Genomic DNA, 13642 nt, shown 5'->3' on the forward strand with positions numbered 1-13642 from the left:
AGATGATTGAGTATGTGGATTTGCCTTACAAGATCTTATATTGACTCTTCCTACATTTCGATAAATTGGAATTGCTTCAATGACTGAAATCATAGTTTGTTAGTTCTCAATGGAGTTCTTGATTCATACTTTGCCTTGTGAATGAATTGTTACTTTAGTACAAGATATTCTATGTCAATATATGTATTGTTGTTATAAAGATAATCATGATGCCTTCATGTCCGTATTTTATTTTATCGACACCTCTATCTCTAAACATGTGGGCATATTTATTGATCTCGGCTTTCGCTTGAGGACAAGCGAGGTCTAAGCTTGGAGGAGTTGATACGTCCATTTTGCATCATGCTTTTATATCAATATTTATTGCATTATGGGATGTTAACACACATTATGGTACAATACTTATGCATTTTCTCTCTTATTTTACAGAATTTACATGAAGAGGGAGAATGCCGGCAGCTGGAATTCTAGACTAGAAAAGGAGCAAATTTGAGAGACCTATTTTGCACAGCTCCAAAAGTCCTGAAAAGTTACACAGAGCAATTTTCTAATTGATAAAAATAATGGGCAAAAGAAGTACCAGAGGGGACCCACGAGGTGGTCACAAGCGACGGGGCGCGACCTACCCCGTGGTCGCGCCCTGTAAGCTTGTGCCCCCCTGGCAGGCCTCCGGCACCCATCTTATCCTATATGAAGGGTTTTGACTTGGAAAAAATAATATCAGACCTTTCGGGATGCGACGCCGCCGTCTTGAGGCAGAACTTCGACATAACCAATCTAGAGTTTCGGAGGAGCTATTACGCCGGGGAAACTTCCCTCCCGGAGGGGGAAATGGAAGCCATCGTCATCACCAATGATCCTCTCATCGAGAGGGGGTCAATCTCCATCAACATATTCATCAGCACCATCTCCTCTCCAAACCCTAGTTCATCTCTTGTATCCGATCTTGTCTCAAAACCTCAGATTGGTACCTCTAGGTTGCTAGTAGTGTTGATTACTCCTTGTAGTTGATGCTAGTTGGTTTATTTGGTGGAGGATTATATGTTCAGATCTGTATGATTATTAATACTCCTTTGATTATGAACATGAATATGCTTTGTGTTTAATTACGTTTGTTCCCGAGGACATGGGATAAGTCTTGTTATAAGTTATCATGTGAATTTGGTATTCGTTCGATATTTTGATAAGTTATATGTTGTTCTTCTCTAGTGGTATCATGTGAACGTCGACTACATGACACTTCACCATTATTTGGGCCTAGGGGAAGGCATTGGGAAGTAATAAGTAGATGATGGGTTGCTATCGTGAGAAAAGCTTAAACCCTAGTTTATGCTTTGCTTCGTAAGGGGCTGATTTGGATCCATTTTAATGCTATGGTTAGATTTATCTTAATTCCTATTTCATAGTTGCGGATGCTTGCGAGAGAGGTTAATCATAAGTGGGAGGTTTTTCCAAGTACGGGCAGCACCCGAGCGCCGGTCCACCCACATAACAAATTATCAAAGTAACGAATGTGAATCATATGAGCATGATGAAAACTAGCTTGACATAAATTCCCATGTGTCCTCGGGAGCACTTTTCCTTATATAAGAGTTTGTCCAGGCTTGTCCTTTCCTACAAAAAAGATTGGGCCACTTTGTTGCACCTTAGTTACAATTGTTACTTGTTATCCGTTACAAATTACCTTATCACAAAACTATCTGTTACCACTAATTTCAGTGCTTGCATATAATACCTTATTGAAAACCTCTTGTCATTTCCTTTTGCTCCTCGTTGGGTTCGACACTCTTACTTATCGAAAGGACTACGATAGATCCCCTATACTTGTGGGCCATCATATCCCGCTGCTCATCTTCATACCTTTGTTGAATTTTGTGATATGCAAAATAAAAAGTACATGGATAATGATATTGTGAAATTAAAATTATTTTTATTTTTGCTAAGAGATAAGTCTAAGGCTAGGTTTTCATGTTTACCACATAATAGTATTGGAACATGGGATAAGTGTAAAGATGCTTTTATTGCCAAGTATTTTCCTTCTGCTAAGTTTATCTCCCTTAGAAATCAAATAATGAATTTTGAACAACAAGATCATGAACATGTTTCACAAGCTTGGGAGAGTATGAAATTAATGATTAGGAATTGCCCTACACATGGTTTAAACTTGTGGATGATTATCCAAAATTTCTATGTGTGACTAAACTTTGTATGCCGAAATCTTCTAGATTCTGCCACAGGTGGTACCTTCATGTAGGTGACCTTAGGAGAGGCCACCAAACTTCTGGAAAACATCAAGGAAAACTAATCTCAATGGCATACCAAGAGAGCTCCAACTGGTAAGAAGGTAAATTCTGTTGAGAAAATCGCTACCTTGAGTGAAAAAGTGGATGCTCTTATTTATTTGGTTGCTAATAAGAATGCTCATCTTGATCCTAATTACATGACGTTGCCTACTTTTATTGAGCAAAATGATAATGCCATTGATGTGAATTTTATCCTGTGAAATAATTTCAATAACAATGCATATAGGGGTAATTTCAATGGCAGGCCTTATCCCGGTAATCCTTCTAGTGGTTATGGCAATTCTTATGAAAAATCTTATGTAAATCCTTCTACCAGTAATAATAAATTCTCCTCTTATCTTGAAAACACTATTAAATAATTTATTAATTCTCAGAAATTTTTCAATACTATGGTAGAGGAAAAGATGCATACGCTTAATACTTTGGCTAAGAACATGGATATAATAGCGCTTGATGTAGAAACTCTTAAAAGTAAAGCTTTGACACCCAACCATGATTTTAATTAGACTATTAAATCTATCCAAATATCTATGAATGAAAGTAGGGAGAGGACCGCTAAGTTGAAAGCTAAGCGGGAATTCCTAGAAAAAGCTCTCCCACTCGGTTTTTACCAAAACCATGATGAAGATCTTAAAATGATTGGCACTTCTCCTATTGAATATTTATTTACTTATCTAAATTTTAATGATAAAGGGAATGGAAAGGAGTTAACTTTAGCTAGTGAGCGTCCTATTTGCTTGGTGGGTGATTATTCTAATGCTAAAACTGAAAAAGTGGGTTTGGAGAGGTCAAAACTTTAACTAGTGATGTGCCGACTATCTTGGATTACAAGGACTTAAATTATGAAATTTTCTCTTTAATATAATTTATTTCGTTGTAGCAATCCATTATTAGCTCACCCAATGCTTATGAACAAAACAAGGCTTTCACTAATCATATAGTGGAACCGATGATAAAAGCATATGATGAGAAACTTGAACTTGAAGTTTCTATTCCTAGAAAATTTCATGATGAGTGGGAACCTACTATCAAATAAAGATAAATAAATATGAATGTAATGCTTTGTGCGACCTTGGTGCTAGTGTTTCAACAATATCTAAATCTCTATGTGATGTCCATGGTCTGACTAATATTTAAGAGTGTTCCCTAAACTTGCATCTTGTGGTTTCTATCATTAAGAAACACTTAGGTAGAATTAATGACGTTCTCATTATTTCCAATAAAAATTATGTGCGTGTAGATTTCATTATGCTTGATATTGATGGCAATCCTACTTGTCCAATAATACTTGGAAGACCTTTCCTACGAACTATAGGTGCAATTATTGATATGAAAGTGGGCAACATAAGGTTCCAATTTCCACTAGAGAATGGGATGGAACACTTCCCTATAAAGAGAATAAAACCACCTAATAAATATATCATAAGTGCTACTTATGTATTGAGTGTCAAAGATGACAACACTTTATCATATGCATTATGCCTAGCTAGGGGCATAAAACAATATCGCTTGTTGGGAGGCAACCCAATAGTTATCCTATTTTTTTATTTTTACTTTCTGCTTTGGTATGATGACATAATTATTTCCTCTATAATTATTGTGTTTTTGTGTTTAAATTAGTGTTTGTGCCAAACTAAACCGTTGGGATGACTTGTATGACAAGTATAATTCATACGGTGCAAAAACAAAAAGCTTTGACGTCAGTGCAAAATTTCTTTGATTTTATTGAAACGTCTTTTTAAGATGAATTTTCTTACAAAGTATTTATGTACCAATTCCTAAGGTCTTCCTAATTTTTAAGAATTTTTGGATTTATATAACAATAGGTTCGTTACAAATTACTATAGTATGTTCTGTTTTAGACGGATTCTGTTTTTTGCTTGCATAGTTTCCTTGTTTTGATGATGTTATGGATTCTATCGGGGGGTATAAGCCATGGAGAAGTTAGGATAAAGTACTTATTACGCAATAATGAAATAATAATCAATTTACAATAGTAACCAAGTATCTTTTTTATGTTGCTTATACTAACGAATCTCATAAAATTTTGTTGAGTTTTGTGTGGTTGAAGTTTTTAAGTTTTGGGTGTTATCGCGATGGACAATGGAATAAGGAGGATCATGAACCTAATATAGGGGATGACCAAAGTAACCCAAGGTAATATTCTAGGAACACTCAAGCGTCTAAGCCTGGGGATGCCCCGGAGGGCATCCCCTCTTTCGTCTCAATCCATCGGTATGTCACTTGAAGCTACATTTTTATTCATCACATGATACTCCCTCTGTCCTGGTGTATAAGTCATCTTAGGTTGTGCATCGTGACCAAGACATAGAGGAAAACGAGAGAAATCGATGCTAATTTGCTAATTAATACCATTGCATGCAATGAATTGACCACTCCATGTCGTGCTAGTTAGTCTCAAGTCATTAATAACATATACGCCTCACGTCTCTTATTATTTTTTATTTTTTTGCGGGAACTCACATCTCTTATTGGTTGATTCCTTTATTCATGTCAAAAAACAAGAAACAAGGTAAATTTAATGCACCACTCCTAAGTGTTTTGGGATTATTTGGTTTTCGTAAGATGACTTATACACCCGGACGGAGGGAGCATGAGTTTTCCTTGGAGCATCGTTTGCTTTAGCTTGCTTTTTTATTTTTAGTTTGCCAGAATCATATTTTGCTGGACACACCAACCTGAGAGAGATACAAATTTATCATGATTTATTAGAATACTCTTTGTGCTTCACTTATATCTTTTGAGCTAAACAATTTCTCTAGTATTTCACTTGTATCTTTTTAGCATAGTGGCATGTAGATTTTATAGAAATATTGGGACTCTCGTTCTTCAATTATATTTGTTTGAGATTTAATAAACAATAGCGGTAATTTCCATGGTCATAAAGCTAGTCCAAAAATACTAAGTATTCAATGGATGATAATAAAAAACATCGTGTAGCCCATAAAGAGAAATTATGGGTTAATGATATTGATGTGGTAATATGAAAAAGGTGTGAGTGTATCATTGTTGATTCGTAGAAGTAGTGGTATTAAGAGGTGCTAATTCCTTGTTTTTATTAATATTAAAAAGGCATGGCAGGGATGTGTGACCATTTCTATTTCTCGTTGAAATCCTAGTATTCTTTCGAGTCGGAGTCACGCGATGGTTAACTCCTCCCAACACTCTCCCACGGGGCATGCAGGTAGTGCTTTTATTTGTGATGGAACTAATAAAACTTTGTAATAAGTATATGATCTCTTCATGACTAAAGTGAAAACCATGGACATACACAATCACACGTCCTTATATTTTGCTAGCCTCTTCCGTACCGTGCATTGCCCATTCTCACCTCGAAGATCGGTGCCAACTTGGCTTGTGCATCCAAACCCCGTGACATGATATGCTCTATTGCACATAAACATTTTTCTTTATGTTACTCAAAACAGCCACCATACCTACCTATCATGGCATTTCCATAGCCATTCCGAGATATATTGCCATGCAAATTTCACTATTACAACATATGACTAGTCCATTCATCGTCATACTGCTTTGCATATTCATATAGAGCTGACATAACATTTGTGGCAAATCCACCATTCATTACATTGCTGATACATGTCTCACTAATGCACATTCTGGTACACTCCCATAGGCATTCATATTGAGCTTTCATTATTTGTAAGTAAGTAAAAGTGTGATGATCATCATTATTAGAGCATTCTCCCACTAAGGAAAGGATGATGGAGACTATGATTCCCCCACAAGTCTGGAAGAAACTACGGACAAAAAAATAAAAAATGGGGGAGGCCAAATGATCCCACCATAATAAAAAAGGAAAAAATGAATGAGGGAAAAAAGAGAAGGCACTTTGCTACTAACCTTTACCACACTTGTGCCTCAAAGTGGAACCATGTTCCTCATGTAGAAAGTCTCATGATATGTCATTTTCATATGCTAGCGGGAATCATATTATCATTACTGTAAACTTGACTTGCATATTCTGATGACGGGCTTCCTCAAATGCCCGAGGTCTTCATGAGAAAGCAAGTTAGATGCCCACCCCACTCAGTTTCATTTGAGATTTTATTCACTTATAGCTCTAGTGCATCATTTCCATGGCAATCCCTACTCCTTGCATTGACATCCACCATTGGGCATCTTCATAGCACATTGGTATGCCTAGTTGATGTGAGACTATATTCTCCACATTTCCCCTTTGATATCTACCACCATATGCTATGTCCATGGTCACGCTCGTGTATTGCATGAAGAATAAAAAGTTGATTCACTTTGAAAAACTATGATCCAATTGCCTGACTTGGACACCGTGACGCTCAACATTTGTATTAGTGTGGAGAAGATGGAGCCATGTTTTGCTAATGTGAAAGATTAATGGGGTTACAACATTCTTTTAGGATCATATACTTTGAAAGAATGATGATTTTTGTTGCTTGTGCTTATAATTATTACTATGTTGATGTTTGTTAATTCATTGTTTCTTAATGAACATACATGCAAAAAATTACATATTGGATAGCATGTCACATCAAAAATTCTGTTTTTTATCATTTACCTACTCAAGGACGAGCAGGAATTATGCTTGGGGATGCTTGATACGTCTCCAACATATCTATAATTTTATTGTTCCATGCTATTATATTATCATCTTAAGATACTTTTTGGGTCATATTGCACCAATTTATATTATTTTTAGCACTAACCTATTAACCCAGTGCCCAGTGCCACTTGTTGTTTTCTGCGTGCTTTGTGTTTTTAGGTTTTCATTACCAAATGAACTCCAATTGTTACGAAACTTTTTTATGATTTTTTTGGACCAAAAGAAGACCTGGAAGCTTCGGGAGGAGACCTGAAGCCCACGAGGAACCCACAAGGCAACAAGGCGCGACCAGGGGGTGGTCGCGCCCTTATGCCTTGTCGCCTCCTTGTGGCCCCACTTGCATCGTTCTCTCGCTTATCAATTCCCAAATATTCTAGAACCCCTAAATATATCCATGAAACACTTTATACGCTGCCGCAAGTATCTGTTCCACGGTGACCCCATTTGGAGCTCCGTTCCGGCACTCTGTTGGAGGAGGATCGATCACGGAGGGCCTCTTCATCAACCTTGGTGCCCTCGTGAAGATGTGTGAGTAGTTCACCACAGACCTACGGGTCCGTAGTTAGTATCTAGATGTGCGTTGTGGTTGGTTCAACCTGGCAAATTTCCATATCCCAGTGACAGACGGGGACAAGATGCATCTTTGTGTTGTTGTCAATAAGGATAAAATGATGGGGTTTATTCATATTGATTGAGTTTACTTTGTGTACATAATGTCATCGTTCCCCAAGCATTACGTTGTTTTACTTAATACTCTAGATGCATGTTGGATAGTGGTCAATGGGTGGAGTAATAGTAGTAGGTCTAGGAAGGAGCCGGCTAATACTTGTGATGTGTGTTGAGTTTTTCGTGAAGAGTGACGAGTTATCGCAGCATAATGTGGGTAAGTATTTCCCTCAGTTACGAAACCAAGGTTTATAGAACCAATAGGAATATCAACAATAACCGTCTTGAGCGGTTGCAAACAAAAGAACAAACAACTTGCACCCACCGCGGGCAAGAGGATTGTCAATCCCCCTGGTCTCGTTATTTGCAAGCAAGTGAGATGTGTAGATAATTGTAAATTGCAAAATAAATTGAAAACAAGTAAACGATAGAAAGGTATTGAAGGTTTTGTAAATATATGGTGAATAGACCAGGGGGCATAGTTTTCCCTAGTGGCATCTGATGACGAGATGATGTATATACTTCTCGCACCTCATTTGTTACCCCAAGTGGAAGGTTGAGATGTAGTCAGCAACAAGTTTTCCCTCACACAAAGCCTGTATGGTTTATCGAACCAGGAGGACTCCTAGGATCAATAAGTAGGTGTCTCCCACCCTGGCACTAGCAGAAGACGTGGACCTGCACACACAACAAATAACTTTGCTACCAATGAGTACAAAGAGGTTGTCAATCTCTCCGGCCTTGTAGTTTGCAAAGGATCAAAACACAAGCGGGAAAAGTAATAGTGATTGCAATGGAAAATTAAATGAAAATGGTAAATGATGGAGGTGTAAACAATGATGATTATATGGACCGGAGTCACATGATGTTCACTAGTGATGTCTCTCTCCCAAAATACGATAAACATCTATGCTTGGGTAAACAAATTACAGTTGGCCAATTGACAGAATTATGAACGCACCGCAATGCTAATTATGCTACTTGATAGTTAGAGGTTCAATAGTAATGGGCAGTACGCCAAGACAAGTAGACCGTTTATGCATCAGCATCTACTTACCAATCATCCACCTTGATATATCTATCCAGACATCTCGCCGATATTAAGTTGTGAGCCCCACCCAAAGTGTAAATTCAAAGCAACGGACAACTGCATTAACAAACTATGTGTAAGTTAAACAATCCTTGCAACTGTGGTCACAAGCACCGTTGTTTCCTCCCTGGTGGCAACAACACATCTCCTAGTCTCATGTTTCTATCTCTCAAGCTAGACATCGAGGGGCATGAACACACAATCATGCATAACCCTCCCTCTTGGACTTACAATATACTACTTGTCCAAAGCAATAAATAACAACGAAGAACATGAATGAATCACTAAGGAACATAATATAAAAGGATAATCAAAACTCATAACAATCTGAACATAATCTCATAATCCATCGGATCCTAACAAACCGAGCATAGCAATAGCAAGAAAATTACATAGATGCCTTGATCATGTAGGGCAACTCACTAGGACTAACCATTGAAGCACAAGATTGGAGGGAAGACATCACATAGCTACTGGTCATGGACCCATGGTCCAAGGAGGACTACTCACGGCAGGTCCGGGAAGCGTCCATGGTGGTGGAGAAGCTCCCGGAGGTCAATCCTCCCTCCGGCAGGGTGCCGGGAAGAGGTCTCCTGAGGCTCCCGATCTCGGAAGCGCTGCGGCGGCGGAACGATGGAGAAATTCGCGATTCTGGATCCTGTATAGGGTTTTCCTCGTCAAGGGGTCAATATAGGCGAAAGGAGGGCACCGGAGGAGGTGGGACCCACCCAGGCGGCCTCCTGGCGCGACCTAGGGGTGGGTCGCGCCCATAGGTCGCCTGGGCGGCCCCTAGCCCCCCTCTGCACCCCTTTCGTGCTTCATGAAGCTTCCGGTGTGCTGATTTTTATACATTTTTCTCAAGATTTTTCGGGCTTCAGAAAATTGGGTAAAAGCCCTTGCAAAATAGACATCAACAGACAGAAACTGACACTGGGTGCACTGATTTAGTAGGTTAGTCCAAATATGTGTAAAATGATATAAAAGTGTAGCAAAACATATAACAATGTCACCCAAGAGATCATGGAACAAGGAGAAAATATAGATGCGTTTGGGACATATCAGCATCTCTCATGAAAACAACATACGATGGGTAAACAAATTATTGTTGGGCAATTGATAGAAAAGCGGATAGTTATGCTATATTCACAACGATGATCATGTGTATATAGGCATCACGTCCATAAACAAATAGGTCAACTCCTGCCTGCATCTATTACTGTTAATCCACTCATCAACCACTATCCAGCATGCACCTAGAGTATTAAGTAAAACAGAGTAATGCATGGAGAACGATGACATGATGTAGACAAAGTAAACTCAAGCAATATGAATAAAACCATCGTGTTATCCTTAGTAGCAGCAACACAAAGACGCATCTTGTCCCCTTCTGTCACTGGGATATAGAAACTCGCCAGGTTGAACCTACTACAATGTATCTCTCTCACCGAAGAAATATCAATCTAGTTGGCCAAACTATTTCAGTAGATCGGAGAGAATTACGAATCTATCATAATCATGCACATAAGAATTATATTAGTATTTACAGAAGACATAAATATTTATCTTGAATAATCTGTACATAAACCCACGACTCAACGGATCCCAACAAACGCACCGCACAAAAGGATTACATCATATGGATCAAAGCGAAGATGCGATGATCATTGTATTGAAGATCAAGAGAGACAGAGAGACATTGCCATCTAGGTATTAGCCATGGACCCGTAGGTCTGTGGTGAACTACTAACACATCATCATGAGGGCAGCAATGTTGATGAAGAGGCCCTCCGTGATCGATCCCCCTCCGGGAGGGTGCCGTAACGGAGCTCTAGATGGCCTCCCGTCGGAATGGAGACTTGCGGCAGCGTAAAAAGTGTTTCGGGACTTCCTTTAGGTTTTTTGGGATATATGAGAATTTATAAGAGAGAGAACGGAGTCGGGAGAGCCTCGAGGGGCCCACAAGCCATTAGGGCACCCCCAGGTCGCACCGTGTTGGCTTGTGAGGCCCTGAGGTGGCCCCCAACCTTCTTCCGTACACATTGGTCTTCTTTTGGTCTAGAAAAATCTCCAAAAATTTTCAGGTCAATTGGACTTCGTTTGGTATTGAAAACCTGAAAAGTGATAAACACGTAGAAAACAACAACTGGCACTAGGCACTGGGTCAATAGGTTAGCACTCAAAAGTAATATAAATTGGTAAATATATACTCAAAAAGTATCCTAGAATAATAATATAGCAGCATGGAACAATAAAATTATATATATATGTTGGAGACGTATCAAGCATCCCCAAGCTTAATTCCTCCTCGTCCTCGAGTAGGTAAATGATAAAAATAGAATGTTTTTCGTGACATGCTACCCAATATGTAACCTTATGCATTATGCCCATTGAAAAACGATGAATTAACAAACATTAACATAACAATACTTATAAGTATAAACAACAAAATCATTTATCTTTCAAAGTATACGATCTTCGAAGATTGTTTGACCCCCATTCATCTTATTATATTTGCAAGGCATGGCTCCATATTCACCACATTAATACAAATGTCAAGGACCACGATGCCCAAGTGAGGCAATTGGATCGTACTTTTTCAATATGCATCAACTTTTTATTCTTCACGCAATACATGAGCGTGAACCATTGCACATAGCATATAGGTGGAATAGAATATGGTGGTAGGTATCAATAAAGGGGTAAAAAGTGGAGAATATAGTCTCACATCAACTAGGTGTACCAACGGTCTATGGAGATGCCCATTGATAGATATCGATGCAAGGAGTAGGGATTTCCATGCAAGTGATGCACTAGAGCTAAAAGTGTATGAAAGCTCAATTGAAGCGAAGTGGGTGAGCATCCAACTTGCTTGCTCATGAAGACCTCGGGCATTTGAGGAAGCCCGTCATCGGAATATACAAGCCAAGTTTAGGAAAAAGTGATTCCCACTAGAATATGAATGGTATAACATGAGACTCTCTCTATGAAGAACAAGGTGCCACTTTGAGGCACAAGTGTGGTAAAGGATAGTGGAAACGTTCCTTCTCTCTTTTTCTCTCACTTTTTTATTATGGTGGGCTCATTTAGCCTCCCCCTTTTTGTTTCCTCACTGGGACAGTGATCTAATAATGATGATCATCACACTTTTATTTACTTACAACTCAATATGAAGACTGATAGGACGGTATGAATCTGTATGAATGCCTCTGGCAGTGTACCATGATGTTGAAAGATCTAGCGTGACATGTATCAAAAATATGATGAACGGTGGCTTTGCCACAAATACTATGTCAGCTCTATATGATCATGCCAAGTAGTATGATAATCAATGAACTAGTCATATGTTGTAATAGTGAAATTTGCATGGCAATATATCTCGGAATAGCTCTGGAAATGCCATGATAGGTAGGTATGGTGGCTTTTTTGAGGAATATAAAGAAAGGTTTATGTGTGATAGAGCATATCATTCCACGGGGTTTGGATGCACAGCCAAGTTAGCACCATTCTTCGAGGTGAGAATGGGCAATGCACGGTACAAAAGAGGCTAGCAAAATATGAAGAGGTGTGATTGCGTATGTCCATGGTTTTTACATTAGTCATGAAGAGATCATGCTTAGAACGATGGTAGAAAAGATAAGATGATACCTCATGAAAATTTCGAGAAATTGTTCCCCTAAGTGTGCATCGTTGCGAAGGATTGTTGTCTCAAAGCACCACGTGATGATCGGGTGTGATAGATTCTAACATTCGCATACAACGGGTGTAAGCCAGTTTACACACACAGAACACTTAGGTTGACTCGACGAGCCTAGCATGTACAGACATGGCCTCGAATATGGGAGACCGAAAGGTCGAACATGAGTCGTATGGTTGATACGATCAGCATGGAGATGCTCACCATTGATGACTAGTCCGTCTCACGTGATGATCGGACACGGGCTAGTCGACGTGGATCGCGGAACACTTGGATGACTAGAGGGATGTCGATCTAAGTGGGAGTTTATGAGATGAACTTAATTATCATGAACATAGTCAAATAGGTCTTTGCAAATTATGCTATAACTTGAGCTATAGCTCCAAGGGTTTTTGATATGTTCCTAGAGAAAACTTAGTTGAAAAAAAAAGTAGGAATTCTGCGGACTCGGTCTGTTAACTGAGGATTGTCCTCATTGCTAAGCAGAAGGCTTATGTCCTTAATGCACCGCTCGGTGTGCTGAACCCCAAGCGTGATCTGTGGATGTTGCGAACAACCGACATACGCGTTTATGATAACTACATGATAGTTCAATGCATACTTCTTAAACGGCTTAGAATTGGGATTTTTTCACTGTTTTGATCCTACGGGTGCAAGTTAATCACGTAACGAACTCGTTTGGAAAGAATTTCACGTTTTGACCCTTTTGGAAACGCCATAGGCCGTGGCGTTGTAGGCCTTATGCCAAACGCTAGTCTACTGGACGTTGCATGCCTCATGTGCAACGCCGGTCTACTGGACGTTGCAGGCCTTAGGAGAAACGCCAAAGAGGCTAGCGTTCTAGGCCTCATAAGCAACTGCCCCGCGCGCCCCTTCGTCCACCTCTAGTTCTTTCCTTCTTTTCTCCACGATAAAGCACTCCCTCCTCCTCCAGATCCCCCCCCTTCGATCTCCCTCCTCCCCCAACCGTTTTGTTGGTTCTTTGGGGCAAATCAAAGAGGCCGGTAAGCTCCTCCAATCCCTCCAATTAGTTTCTGCAATGATTTTGTATTTTTGTAGATTTTTTTGCACTAGGTGTACGTATGTTTTGAAGTAAAAACTATTTTGTGATTGTTAATAGGTGTAGTTTATGGTGTGTTTAGGTGTAGTTTTTGGTGGCTATATGTATAACCTAGGTTTTGTTCATATTATTCGCATTAGGTTTCTGCCTAGGTTTAGTTCATATTATTCGAAGAGGCCGGTAAGAATTTTGTTCATATTATGTA

Source organism: Hordeum vulgare, chromosome 7H (genome assembly GCF_904849725.1).
Source record: "Hordeum vulgare subsp. vulgare chromosome 7H, MorexV3_pseudomolecules_assembly, whole genome shotgun sequence".
Taxonomy (NCBI): Eukaryota; Viridiplantae; Streptophyta; class Magnoliopsida; order Poales; family Poaceae; genus Hordeum; species Hordeum vulgare.